We start from the raw sequence: 15,103 nt of genomic DNA, 5'->3' as shown, positions 1-15,103 counted from the left end.
TATAACCTGATGTGGTTTTTCCCACCTGGGTGCTAAGCACGACTCTCGAGTGTGATTTTTCACCCACACCCAGTCACCGGGATTCAGATCATGTGCTTGATCGGGCTGCCTGGCAACTGTGTCCTCTCCAACCTGGTGAGAGATAGAACGCACTAGGTCAGCCAGTTCTTTGCAATAGTCCAATACCAAATCATCAGATATATTCAACAGTTTGAGTCCTGGTATACATGCTTGCCTCATTGCTCTTCCCATGAATATTCCTTGGGGACTCAATCCTGTATTCTTGTCAGAAATGCTTCTGAGTCCCATCAGAACAAGAGGTAAAGCATCAGGCCACTCCAGTGGGGTGGATGCACACACCTTTGCCAGTCTTGTTTTTATAGTGCCATTCATTTGTTCTACCACTCCAGAAGCCTCCGGGCGATATGCACAGTGCAGTTTTTGTTCAATTTTAAATTTAAATGCTTCACAGATTAGTCGAATTATTTCATTATTAAAATGAGACCCTCTATCTGATTCCAAAGTCACTGGAAAACCGAACCGTGGAATCAGTTCTCTCAACAATAGTCTGGCAACTGTTATACTGTCATTTCTACCAAGTAGGGTATGCCTCCACCCACCGTGAGAATAAACAAACTATGACAAGTATGTACTTCAAACCTCTGCAAGGTGGTAATTGTATGAAATCTATTTGTAGCCTTAAAAATGGACCTTCTGCTTTTCCAATTCTTCCCATACTGACCACTGTTTTTCTGCCTGGATTCATTTGTTGACAGATTAAGCATCCCTGGCATAGACTCTCTGCGACATTCCTGCACTTTGGATTAAACCAATCCTGCCTAAAGTGTCTGATCATAGCATCCCTGCCTATATGGGTGTCTCCATGATAAATCCGAGCCAATTGTGAAAGCATACAGTCTGGCAATACTGGCCAGCCATCTAGGTAAACCCACACATCATCTTCTGACCTCTTTTGGCACCCTACTTTTACTCATTCTTCTCTTTCTCTCACTTCTACCTCATCTTGTAGTTTTCATACTTCTTCCCATGTTTCTAATCCTGAGAGTAGCATAAATTGGCAGCTAATTCCACTTGTTTTGATTTTCTTGTTTACTGCCAATTTATTTCTTGCACAGTATTGGGCAACCTGGTCAGCTAACCCATTACCGGCTGTCACATAGTCATCTCCTGACTGATATGCGGTACACTTGACCACTGCCACTTCTTTTGTCAATTGTATTGCTTCAAGCAATTCTTTTGCGAATTTTCCATTTTTAATTGGGGATCCCGAAGAAGTCAAGAAATCCCTCTGCATCCAAAGCTGGCCAAAATCATGCACAACCCCGTAACCATACTGGCTATCAGTAAAAATGGTTACTTTCCAATTTTTCCAAATTTTGCAAGCTTTAATCAAAGCTATCATTTCGGCTACTTGTGCAGATTTGACTCCTGGTAAATAGCATGCTTCGACTATTCCATCCAATGTACACACAGCGTAAGCAGCACTTAGTCCTCCCTCCTCATGGTGCATACACGAGCCATCTACAAATAGCTCATGTTCAGCATTCCTCAAAGGTTCTTCCTGTATGTCCGGACGGGGTTTGGTGCACAGTTCAGTCACATCCAAACAGTTGTGCTCGACTCCATCTCTCACCTCTTCTCCACATAGATCTAGTAATAAGGTGGAAGGATTAAGTACAGTACACCTGACTATTGTCACGTTTACAGCACCCAATATGATTCTTTCATACTTAGTCATCCGACTAGAAGTAAGATACTGAATTCGAGTTCTTGTTAAAAGAATCTCAACTGAATGTGGAACATGCACCTTTACAGGATGTCCCATCACAATTGATTTGCTTTGTTCCAGACTCATACAGGTTGCAGCTACTGCTTTTAAACAACCAGGTAAAGCTGAGGCTACAGGGTCCAAAGTAGCAGAGAAGTATGCCACTGGACGTCGCATCAAACCATGTCTCTGTGTCAAAACTGAGAGTGCACAACTTTCTCTTTCACAACAAAACAGTGCAAATTCTTTCAAGCAATCTGGCATACCTAAGGCAGGGGCTTCACACGAACACTACTGTAATTTCACAAATGGTTCCATACTTTCATCGTCCCATTCTATAGGATCCGTTGCTCGTTTCTTGGTCATTTGTATTAGAGGGTTGGCTAGCAGAGAAAACCCTACAATTCACTGCCTACAGTATCCCACAACCCCAAGGATCATTCCTATTTCTCTCTGGGTTTGCGGCAATCGCATTTGTCTTATTATTTTTATTCTTTCAGGGGTCACTTTTCTTACTCCGCACTCTATTTGGTGTCCTAGATATTTGACTCCGGGTTTGCAAAACTGCGATTTTTCTGGGGACACTTTATGTCCCCCATCCGCCAAATGATTTAACAAGGCAATTGAATCAGTAACGCAGTCATCTCTTGTTTTAGAGGCGACTAACAAGTCGTCAATAAATTGTACCAGTACTGATCTCCTGGGTAGCACTAAGGTTTCTAAGCACTTTTACAATATTTGATTAAAAATTGAAGGACTTTCAGTATACACTTGAGGAACGCAATTCCAGACTAAGATACGATCCTCAGATTTGAATGAAAAGAGATACTGGCTGTCTGGGTGTAATGGAATGGAGAAAAAGGCATGGCATAGATCAATTACTGTAAACCATCCTGCCTCCATGGTATCTGGTACAGAATTACTGCTGGGTTGGGCACTACAGGGCAACAAGGTATAACAATCTTGTTAATCTTTCTTAAATCTTGAACTATTCTATATTTCCCGCTAGGTTTCTTAATGCCAATTATAGGTGAATTACAGGGACTGCTCATTATTTCTTTTAGAATGCCTTGTTCAATCATTCAATCAATTTCTGCTGCAACACCAGCTTTAACTTCGGGGCTCATTTTGTATTGTCGAGTGTTTGGATAGACTGCACCTTCCTTCACAGTTACATTCACTGGGTCCACATTTGCAATTAACCCTACTTCTTTTCCTGTAAAATCCCACACCTCAGGATTCACTGTCCTTTTGACCTCATCTGGTAAATCGTCTTTTGTCATCAAGGAATACTTGTCATCTACCTATGTGCCTTGTTTAGCTAACATAATTTTATAGACTCTGTCTTCATCTGGAGTTTGAATTGCAACACCGTCCGGCGTGCAAAATATTGTGCAGTTCATTTTGCACAGTAGATCTCTTCCTAATAAGTTTATGGGACTGGAGTCACACACCACAAATTTGTGCATTTCCCTGACATTGCCAATGCGTACCTCCATTGGTTCTGTAATAGGGGTTCTAATCTGTTTATTTGAAATGCCCACTACTTGGATCGCTTCTCCCGAGAAGGGTAGGTTTGGGATGTCTGCTGTTCTCACAGTAGAACGGGTAGCACCAGTGTCCAACAAAAAGGTAATATCTTTTTGTTCTACTTTACCATCAATATATGGACCTGACTGATCTACCGGTAAGGATGCGCCAAGTACGCACTCCTTTTCCTCCCCCCTCAGGCACCGTCATTGGTCGCTGTCATCAAAATAATTGTCCTGTAAAAGAAATTGTAATGTTACAGACTTTTTCTTACCACTTCCTCCTAGAAATCCGGTGTCTGCACTGTACTTGACCTTGTTCACAAAATTTGGCATAGGGGCAGGTGACAACTGACTCTGTAGATTTACAACCTGCTGCGGTTGACTCATTGTCACCTCATTTTGCGTCTGTGGATTTAAATTTTGATTTGGGCCATTATTATTCTGAATATTTTTACACTCCTTTTTCCAATGCCCGAATTTTCCACACCCATGACAGGGAAACATTTTCTTTGCCTCCTCCCTACTCATTCGTCCTTTTTGTTTTCCCCCATTATTTTCACTTTGGCCTTGCCCCTTCCCTTGATTTCCTGTCTGACTGTTTAGTTGGAGTTCCTGCTAATTTTACTTGGGCCCACATCACCTTTTCTTCTAACTTCTTTCGACTATTGTCAATTTCATCTCCGCAATACTTTGCGTATTTAAGAATGTCATCTTTTGGTCTCACTTGCCAACACAACATATGTTGACGAATCATGTCACCAATTTCTGGTTTTAATCCTGTCACAAATCGATACACAAAATGGCCCATATCTTTATCTCCAATGTTCTCAAATCCACTGTACTGTTTAAATACCTGCAGTAGGCGTTCATAATAAGTATGTACAGACTCATTTATATCCTGGATCGTTCTATCTATCTTAACCCAATCTGTTTCTTTTGGAGGAATTTTCCCTTTCAAGAAAGTGATCACCTGGTGATAGTTCTTCATTACCTCTTCTGAAGGGGCTCCTGTTTTCTCATCTCTCGGGTATTCATCACTAGGCCAATCGACAGTAATTTTACATTCTGTCCATAAATCAGCATGTACCACTATGTCAAATAAGCCATTCAAATCGTTCAACAGTACTTTAGAAACCTTCACAAATCTTTCAACTTGCCGATACCATTCAACTGGCTTTTCTCTTAACGTCAGGAAATCATTTGTAAATGACAAAATATCCTGTCTGGTCCATGGAACATGTACATATCCTCTCTCATTGGACATAATCTTTCTACCTTTCCTTTTTATTTCAACAAAAATTCTGAAGTAGTTCGATTGGCATGGGCTCCTTCCTTTTTTCTCATCCATCTAGCTTTCCATTTGTCTAGATCATCCCATTTTTGTAAAATGGCCATTAAATCTTTAACCTGTAATTTTTTTCCGGACACATTCATATTTTCCAAGTCCTTATCACTGAATTCTGCTCTGTATGGTTTCTGTAATACCTTGGATTTCCCTATTTCAACTCCCATTTCAGAGGCTAGGTCTGTCAATTTCTCATGGAATATCTTTGTATTTTTAGTGATACTTCTACAAATGAACAGCAATTCTTCTTCAAGGTAGGTATTTAATCTATCTAACCCTACATTTCCAGCTATCATTTCTTCTAATTCTACTCTCATAAAATAATAATATCTAAAATTTTCAGTGGCTGTTTTGGCTTGTCCATTCCCTGTGCCCATCTTTCTATTTCTTCTGGTGATACTATTGTGGCACTCTTAACTCCTGTTGAAGTTTCTAATTGTACTTACTTTGAAAAACTAGGTGTAACTCTTCTTGGGGTTTCATTTATCTGTCCTCTTATCGGTAAATCCATTAATGATAGCACTGAATCACATTCACTGCCTTGATCATCAATTATTATATTCTCTTTTCCTGGTTCAATTGTAGGTGTGAACATGACTGGTGGTTTGTGACAGAATGCTTTATCTCCATATAATTGAACCACCAGACCTATAGTCACTGGTATAGTTAGTGCTTCTGTGTGGGTACTCAGGTTATTTTCTGTATTTATTCTTCTCTCTTCTTATTTATTACCCCCTTTCATTTTCCTGAAGTACCCTTCCATTCGCTGGGTCATGTATACCTTGTGGAACCATTGGTGTTCCCAAAACCGGGGCACTAGGAGTATTTCTACTGGGTCCTTCTTGGTATGGCACAGGGTTTTTTGTAAAATGTCTTTCATAAAATCATCTTCTGATTCTCCACTACCTGTCATCGTTAAATGTTTGGTTTTCTCTGTGCACTTGCCTCCTGACTGTTCCTCAGCCATTAGTACATGATATAATCCCTTAGTCACCATTGCTTGTTTCCATTGTTTCATCTGATTATCTCGTGATTTGTGCGGTAGTCTAGGATAAAACCCTCTAAATCTTTTGCTACTGCTGGATCTTTCGCGCTCAAATGCTTCAGTCTCCCATTCTTCTAAAGCCTCATATTGTGTTAATCTTGGGTGGGGCTCTAATTCATTCATTCTTATTCTCAGATTATGTAGAATTCTCCCATTAAACGTACCATGTTCTGGGAAAGCCAGCACTCCATCACTTTTCGTATATTCTATCAAATTTTCCAACCATGCACAAGTATGATAGCTTAAAAATAACTTATTTTTCTTACAATTTACATACAAAAATTCATTAAATGACAACATAGAAACATTCGCTACTCTGTTTGCTCAGCAAAAATCTGAAAGTTGTTTACATTTACTGCGAGTAAATCTTTCTGTTTACGCTTCACACAATACGAGTAAAACTCTTCCGCTTACTCTCCACTCAAGCTCTGACGAACCTGCTACTCCTTCGATATTACCCTTTCTAGATGATATAAGACCAAAGTTTCACCAGCGAACTCTCTACATTATACAAATGAATCCCTAAATCTGCACTGCCAGCCTTGCATAGCCTTTCAGCGCTATCTTTAGCAAACGAGTAACCTCACTGCAGTGTGGTTTCCATTCACCACACGCTATTCAATGTACCCAGGATTTTCCAGACAACATAAAACAAAATACAAACGAGTTTGTTAATACATAATCAATAATTCAAAATTCAATATTTTTACCTAACTAGTTAATAAAATAAATCATAGCTCTGCTACCAGAAAAACTGATCCAGCGGGTTACCAGCTGGAGATTCTCACAAACCCTATACTCACCTGAGCCCATTAAACACACATTCAGATGAGCTAATAAAGTACCGCTGGGGTCAATTTGTTGTACTAATACCTGTAAGATGAATTTACCTTATCGTTTCTTACTAAACCTTCCAACCAAATGTACTTTCCTCTGGTCAATGGACCTTTTAGTTAACTATTGTAGGCAAAAAATTGACATAGAATAAAATCTCTTTAAATAACCACAGACTCAGGAGAGTTTTAAATGTTTATCTAGTTAAATTCATGTGAGCCAAGAACCCAAATACAATTCGTACACCGTTTTCTCCAAGGAAGGAAATAAAATTTAAGTCAGAAAAATCGTTAAACAATGTTATTACGATGACAGTACCTGAATAGGAAGAAACAGAGAGAGCAGTACAATGACATACTACACAGAATTATACTTACTTAGGATGGTGTGGAAACCTACCCCTCGGCCAAGGAGCTGGAATGGGCCTTGGGGCAGATCAGGTGACAAAGGTTCAGGACAGGATTCAGGGACAGGATACATGGCCTCTTCTAGATACGACACCTGCGTCGCACCCCTCTCTGACACTATCTTCCTCCTCGATTCTTCCGTGATCTTCTTCTAGATCTTTACCTTTCCCTCCTCGATTCTACTGCGATGTTCTTCTAATCAATTAGGGGTTAGGCTCTAAGTCTGCAATTCGAGTCTTCTTCAATATTTGCAAAGTACTCAGACAGCATCCCTGTCTCTCTGCATCTCAGCAACTCGAGCTCTCCAGCATCAGCTACACCATCAGCATCTCTCCTAACTAAAGATGCCTTTAACTAACTAAACTACCTCAATTATACTTTTCTAATGGCATGTACCACCCCTAAATGTTTCAAATGTATGAAACTTCTAATTCTGATTGGGCAGGAAAGGGGGGCTGATCATCACATCATGCTAAGTTTTAATAATTTCCTTTAGTCTATTGTTCAGCGTTCCCGCCCCTTTATTTATTTTTCAAGTTTTATTTCCCACCCGCATTTCACATCTTTATCAATAAAAAGAATACATTTTAACATTTTCTCATTCATCATTCAGGATGTCCACTGCTTTCTCAGGACATGTTGTGATCGTGGCCTTGGCTGAGGTTCAAGAACATCCTCATGGTTCCTGGCAGGTTACGAGTGCGCGTGCGTAGGGTATCACATGGTGTATAGACTTTAGTATTGCTCTGAGGCCCAAATACGAGTCAAAGAAACATGTTAGAAATCAAAATAAAATGATTTCACTGTACACCACCTATCTCTACTCTAATCTCATTTACTTATAAAAATCTTTCGCATTAGCATTTTAATAAAGTTGTATGATTTAGTTTCAGCAAAAACATGCGCTTTCACATGTGAATTTCAAGCGGCCATCTTAGAAGCGAATGCACAGCTGCAAAGATTTCCCTCCAAGCAAGAACTCGTCATTACTGCGTAGATGTAGTTGACGCATGCACAGTACAGAATTCTGCGTTAGTAGCCATTTTAAGTCACACTCGGGTTACTTGTTAGTACGACACATATGCAAGCTTCCCCTAAACTTAAATGTATGAACTGTAATGCATGTTAGTATTTACAGACATAATTAGTATGGTGTTACAAGTTATTTTGAGAGGGTTGCATCCGAGCAAGTCTCTTTTATACGAGTCCTTGCTCCATCACCACCCTTCCCTCCCCGAGTTAACGAGACCACACCGCAAGCTTGTGAGTGTCCTCTCAGACTTGCCTGGACTGCTGCATGGCCCGAGGTGCCTAGAAGGCGATACCGGCATGCCGCCATCCCACTAGATGCCAGCCCTGCGGCTGCTATGATTGCGTGGCTGCAGCGCTGTCTCTCATGATATCCAAGCTCCCGGCCTCAGAGAGCAGCCTGAGGCTTCTCGAACCCTCTCAACCTCCATTGCCAAAATGAGGGATAAGCTGACAAAAACCAACCCATAGGTACCTATTGAAATTCCTTAAGGCAGTACTGTACTAAACTGACCTTAAACAATTTACAAAAAATTACCCTGTAGACACAGAGGCTGCCACTGTGTATACCTAAGGCAAAATGGTGAGTGGCAGCCTAAAATGTTGGGCTATATAACCCTTGGCTACATGTTTTACCAGATGTAGTCCAAAGTATACAGTCATCCAGACTGCGCCCTTACTTGCTCCAATACAGGGGGGGACAGACCTCTCTACAGACGGCTGTCACCCAAAGCCTGATTCGCCCCAGTCTGCAACTTACAATGCGCAAATAGTGGAGGCTGTAGTCAGCAACACTCTGCAATTTACAGCATACAAACATTGGCAGCTGTGGTCAGCACACTTTGCAATATACAGCATACAAACATTGGCAGCTGCAGTCAGCACCACTCTGCAATTTACAGCATACAAACATTGGCAGCTGTAGTCAGCACCTCTTTGCAATATACAGCATACAAACATTGGCAGCTGCAGTCAGCACCACTCTGCAATTTACAACAGACAAACAATGGCAGACGTAGTCTGTACCACACTGCAATTTACAGCATAGAAACACTGGCAGCTGCATTCTGCAATAGTCTACTATTTACAACATTCATGTACAGGCAGATATGTCCAGAAGTATGCAATTTTGTCTCATAGAAAGAGTGATAGTTGGATTCAGCACTCGTTTTCAGTTTACAGCATACAAACAATGGGCGTGCATTTAGCACCAATCTGCAATTTATGACACACAAAGACGGCAACTGCAGTTCTGCACCGGTCTGAAAATTGACATTTAAACGCTGTCAGCTGCATTCCTCACCAGGTAGCTGCAGGCAGTTCTATTCTGTAATACATATAAACGTTGGACGCTGCTTTCAGCACTATCCTGCAAGACGTGCAGTCTCTGGTAGCAGCATTCAGTGCCAATCTGTAATATATATAGAGCTATTGATAGATGTTTTCAGCACCCATCTGGTAGCTGCCATCAGCACCAGCTTGTAAGGAGTACAGTCACTGGTAGTGATAGTCAGCACCAGACTGTAAGATGTGCAGTCTCTGGTAACAGCAATGAGTGTCACCCTGTAATATAGATATAGATATTGATAGATGCCATCAGCACTGTGATATATATATATATATATATTCACTGAAAAAACCATAGGTTTCACACATGTTATAGTTAGCTGGACATTTTACTGATAAAAAACCAATGAAATTCCCCCGTTATAGTTACTGTAGGCAACTATAACTCACGCGACCGTAATCCTCTGCTGATGCTAATACTGTATTTAGACACTTATTTGCCCATGTCTTCTTCCATTAAATTTTAGCTATACATATATTACAAATATTTTTTTTTCATAAAGACACATATGTCATCAGCAGAGGATTATGGTCGCGTGAGTTATAGTTGCCTACAGTAACTATAACGGGGGAATTTCATTGGTTTTTTATCAGTAAAATGTCCAGCTAACTATAACATGTGTGAAACCTATGGTTTTTTCAGTGAATTTGCAAGGTTTTTTAAATGCTAATTCCTAACTATAACGTGTGTGAAACCTATGGTTTTTTCAGTGAATTTGTACGTTTTTTTAAATGCTAAGTTACTTTACGCCATTTGTGGCGTGCGCCCACTTAACGCAGTTCGTTCCGTGCGCGCACGGTGCGCTTCGCGCACCGTGCGCACACAGTGAGCACGCGGTGCGCTTCGCGCACCGCGTGCCCACGTTACGCTAGATTGGCCATGAACGCACGATGCGCTTCGCGCACCGTGCGCACATGGAGGACATATGATGAGCATCGTTGTGACAGGTAAAATATATGTTTTGTTTAGCTCTAATAAGCCATACACAAAAGGTGCTTACCGTACGCGTACGGTAAGCGTAATCGGCGAAATTTTCGAAAAAATTAAAATTGCCTTTTTTCACTTGGGGGATCGTTGGGGACTCCCTCGACATGGCTAGGTGCTTGGGAGCTGTGTAAACAGCCCCTTTACATGTTTTTGCACTTGGTTTTTCAACCCCCTGTCAGAGTGCGAGAGAGAAAATGGCGGCTGCCGCTTCCTGGTTTCGACCGATTCGAATGTTTACTAAGATCTAAGGGCCAATCAGAATCGCGCTCGCGCACGCCACCGTACGCGTACGGTAAGCGTACCGTAAGCGCACCGTACGCTGGCTCAGATATATATATTGATTTAAAGGCTATTTTCTCAGAATCTACTGAACAGATTTACACCAAACCTACAAAAGGCACTTCCTTGACCTGAGGACTACCTCTCTGCCAAATTTCAAGTAATTCTGTTCAGCCGTTCGGGCTGTAGCTGTGTCTAAAGGTCCTATGGAAAAATGCATGGGAAAAACGCGTTTTGGGACCCCCCTTTTATCTCAGCCCCCGCTTGACGAATCCCCCCGAGACTTTCAGGGTAGGAGCGGAGCGTAGCGCCCCACCTATTTTGAAAAATTCGCGAGGATTCGTCAACCGGCGCCAAAGTTATTCAAAATAGAATGTTGCGGATTTCCTATGGAAACGTGGTCCTAACTATAACTACCTACTGGCCAGTAGGTAATATATATATATATATATATATATATATATATATATATATATATATATATATATTCACTGAAAAAACCATAGGTTTCACACATGTTATAGTTAGCTGGACATTTTACTGATAAAAAACCAATGACATTCCCCCGTTATAGTTACTGTAGGCAACTATAACTCACGCGACCGTAATCCTCTGCTGATGCTAATACTGTATTTAGACACTTATTTGCCCATGTCTTCTTCCATTAAATTTTAGCTATACATATATTACAAATATTTTTTTTTCATAAAGACACATATGTCATCAGCAGAGGATTACGGTCTCGTGAGTTATAGTTGCCTACAGTAACTATAACGGGGGAATTTCATTGGTTTTTTACCAGTAAAATGTCCAGCTAACTATAACATGTGTGAAACCTATGGTTTTTTCAGTGAATTTGCAAGGTTTTTAAATGCTAATTCCGCAGCGCCCCACCTATTTTGAAAAATTCGCGAGGATTCGTCAACCGGCGCCAAAGTTATTCAAAATAGAATGTTGCGGATTTCCTATGGAAACGTTGTCCTAACTATAACTACCTACTGGCGACCGCCAGTAGGTAATATATATATATATATATATATATATATAAACTTTGGTAGCTCCCGTCAGCACCAGCCTGTAAAATGTGCACCCTCTAGTAACAGCAGCCAGTGCCAGCTTGTAATCTGTCTATCTATCTATCTATCTATCTATCTATCTATCTATCTATCTATCTATCTATCTATCTATCTATCTATCTATCTATCTATCTATCTATCTATCTATCTATCTATCTATCTATCTATCTATCTATCTATCTATCTATCTATCTATCTATCCATCTATCTCTATATATATATATATATATATATATATATATAGCTATTGATAGATGTTGTCAGCACCATTATGTAATATAAATAAACTTTGGTAGCTGCAGTCCAATATATATATATATATAATTTGAATTTTCATAGGAATATATAGATACATCCGATCATGATTGACTATTAAAAATGTATGCAAGGAGGGTATTCCTGCTATATAGAAAAAGTCTTAGTCATTGGAGTGTTGTAAAATATTCCTCCTTTCTTTTCTTTCTCTTTTAAATTTATAGAGAAGTAATACTCTTAAATATAACCTTGAAGAGAATATCATGAGAAGAGAGGAATTTGTGTAATGTTCAAAAAACGTGTTAAAGAAACGAGGATTAACATGTTGAGAAATGGTGGCCAAAATGCAATAAGCGGAGCCCTTGGTATAATATGTTGAGTCCCTCTTTGATGTTGTTCACCAATTGTTGTGTATTTTACTGACAAAAAAAATGGCGCTCAAACATCGTGAACAAGGCAGCGTGAGTCTGCTGAAACGCGTAGATGTGACACCTCGTTCGCTGAATAAAGACCGAGTGCCCAGATTTAACCTGGAGTGCTGGATGTTTATTTCGTAAACGAAATGTACCTATAAATGGATATTTAAGAGACGCGGCGAAAAACGTCTTTGGACCAGCACCACCGGCGGTTAGGAAGCACGCCAGTACAAATCGCCATAATGAGAGAGGAAAGGAGACAGGCGTGCCCCCCGTGTAAGCTGCAATTGGAAACTCCCGGGAGCCGTTTAGAGTGAAGGAGCCGCGAACTCGAAGCGGAAGCCGGAGATCGGAGGATCACGGAACCGCGGTGAGTAATTGCGGCCGAACTCTTGAACAAGGAAGGGAGCAGAGGCAGCTACGGGAGTCGGACTGGGGGAAAGGAGAATATATATAAAAACCCGAAGCTGTGAATTCAGAACCCGGGGGAGGAGAAGGGAGAACGCCCCAGCAGTAAAAATAAGCACCGGCAAAAAGAAAAATGAGTGACGAGGAATGTGCAGTAAGAGAGCAAGAAGCTCTGAAAATCTTTGAGGAAACTGCTCAACCGACACAAAATGTGAGGGGAGCAACGGCACCTAAAGTAAGCAGTGATATAGCGAGACAACTACAGGAATACGAGAAACTAAAGAAAAGGGAAATCTCACGGTGGTGGGAAGTGGCATCCCTACGACAATATTTACAGGTGGGGCGAGTGCCCCGTGGACTGCGCATAATGATCACCCCTACATACGAAAATCCTCAGTCAGAAATGCTCAGTGAATGGGCGGATAATAGTGCAGCCAGCTCAAGCAACATGATTCGTATTTTAGTCAAATACGTGGAAAAAGAGCGTTTGGAGGTGGTTACAAAATTAAAGGAATTAAATGACATCTTGGAGAAAAATGATGATAAGGCCAAAGTGAGTAAGTTTAAAAGCGAATTAAAAAGCAGGCTGGAGAAATACGAAAGGCGTATCAAAGATAGGAAGGCCACGAAATTCTTGAGAGATCGTATAGATTACGAATCAGGACGGATCTATACATTCGCCAGAAAATTCGATTTGGAAAGGCGACAAAAGATTTACAGTGGCCAAGTAGACCACCAAGATGTTGTACAAAGCGAAGTCAGCTCGGACACTGGCTCCGAACAAGAACAAGAGGAGCAAAGTAGCAGAGGGTTGAGAGATGTGAGACTGGCTGTAACTGAGGAATTCCGTTTTATGCTTCTGGAACAACAGACAGACCATCGCATGGGAAGAGGACGCAGGAGAGGAAAAGGCCAGGGAAGAGGAAACAAAGAAGAGGAGGCGAGGGATACAGGAGGAGTACAAGATTGGCAAGCAAAAAGATCGTTGCGTTCCAATACGAGGAAACAAAACAAGAAGTAATGGACAATACAACGGTCATCAATTTGAGTAATATGAAGCTAATGAAAGATGAAGAGTCGATTCTAAAACTAGGTATGTCCTACTGTAGTAGTAATGAATACAATTACCCTAATAACAGAATGGACTTATATCGCTTCATTAGGAAGCTCAAATTCTCGAAAATACATTTGAACCAACGCAATGCCAACCAGTTACCACAGGAGAGAGCATTAGAACCCTCCAATGATGAAGCCTTCTTGAATATGAATGACATACCTACCTTGACAGATATAATCTCACTGGCGAATGAGAATAACCCACCAGAGAATGAGGAACAATCAATATCGTTTATTACAGGGATGAATAAAGAAGATCATACCCCATTTCGACCACCATCCAAATTTTTGCCCCAATCTGTAAGAGACAACCTTGATATTTTTGGGGAAAATGTAACTAAGGATATAAAACAACTATATGTCGCAGTAAACCAAAAGAAAAAGAAAATGTGTCCACAAAAAGCACTTTTCCACAAGACAGTGAACAAACTCCAGAAAGAAGATGGAGTATTGATTAAACCTTCGGATAAGGGAGGGAACATTGTCCTATGGGGCAGGGAACTATATAAAAAAGAGGCCCTCAGTCAATTGAACAATAGTAACTGTTACATCCGGATAAGTATGCAGGAATATGAAAAAGTGAAAGAACTATTTTTCACAAGGCTGGATGTGTGGAAGGATAAAGGCTTACTAAGCTGGGATGAATATAAATTTATTAAAAGAGAGAAACCAACGATCCCGGTGTTTTATATGTTCCCCAAGGTGCACAAGAGTCTCACCAGTCCACCAGGGAGACCAATCATTTAATCTTGTGGGAGTTTATTTGAAAACGCATCACGTTATATAGATTACTTTTTAAATCCGATTGTAAGATCATTATCTTCATATATTAAAGACTCAACTGATTTTTTAAAATGTATCTTTGATGTACAATGGGATGCAGACACTATGTTGTTATTGACACTTGACATTGCAACATTGTACACTAGTATGAGACACAAAGATGGTTTAAAGGCAACTGAATATTTTTTAAATAGAAGACCAATTCGACTTTTGGAACACAACAAAATGATTTTAGAATTAATGGAATGGTGTCTAACAAAGAATATTTTTTTGTTTAATGAGGAACTCTTCCAGCAGGAACAGGGGACTGCGATGGGCACCTGTTTCGCCCCCAGTTATGCAAATTTACATCTTGGCTGGTGGGAGGAACAGGTGCTCAGGGGTAGCCCACTAGAGCATTGGTCGGAACACATACTACTGTGGGTTAGATTTATTGATGATGTCTTCGTGCTGT

Source organism: Triturus cristatus, chromosome 7 (genome assembly GCF_964204655.1).
Source record: "Triturus cristatus chromosome 7, aTriCri1.1, whole genome shotgun sequence".
NCBI lineage: Eukaryota > Metazoa > Chordata > Amphibia > Caudata > Salamandridae > Triturus > Triturus cristatus.
This window is presented reverse-complemented; position numbering follows the sequence as displayed.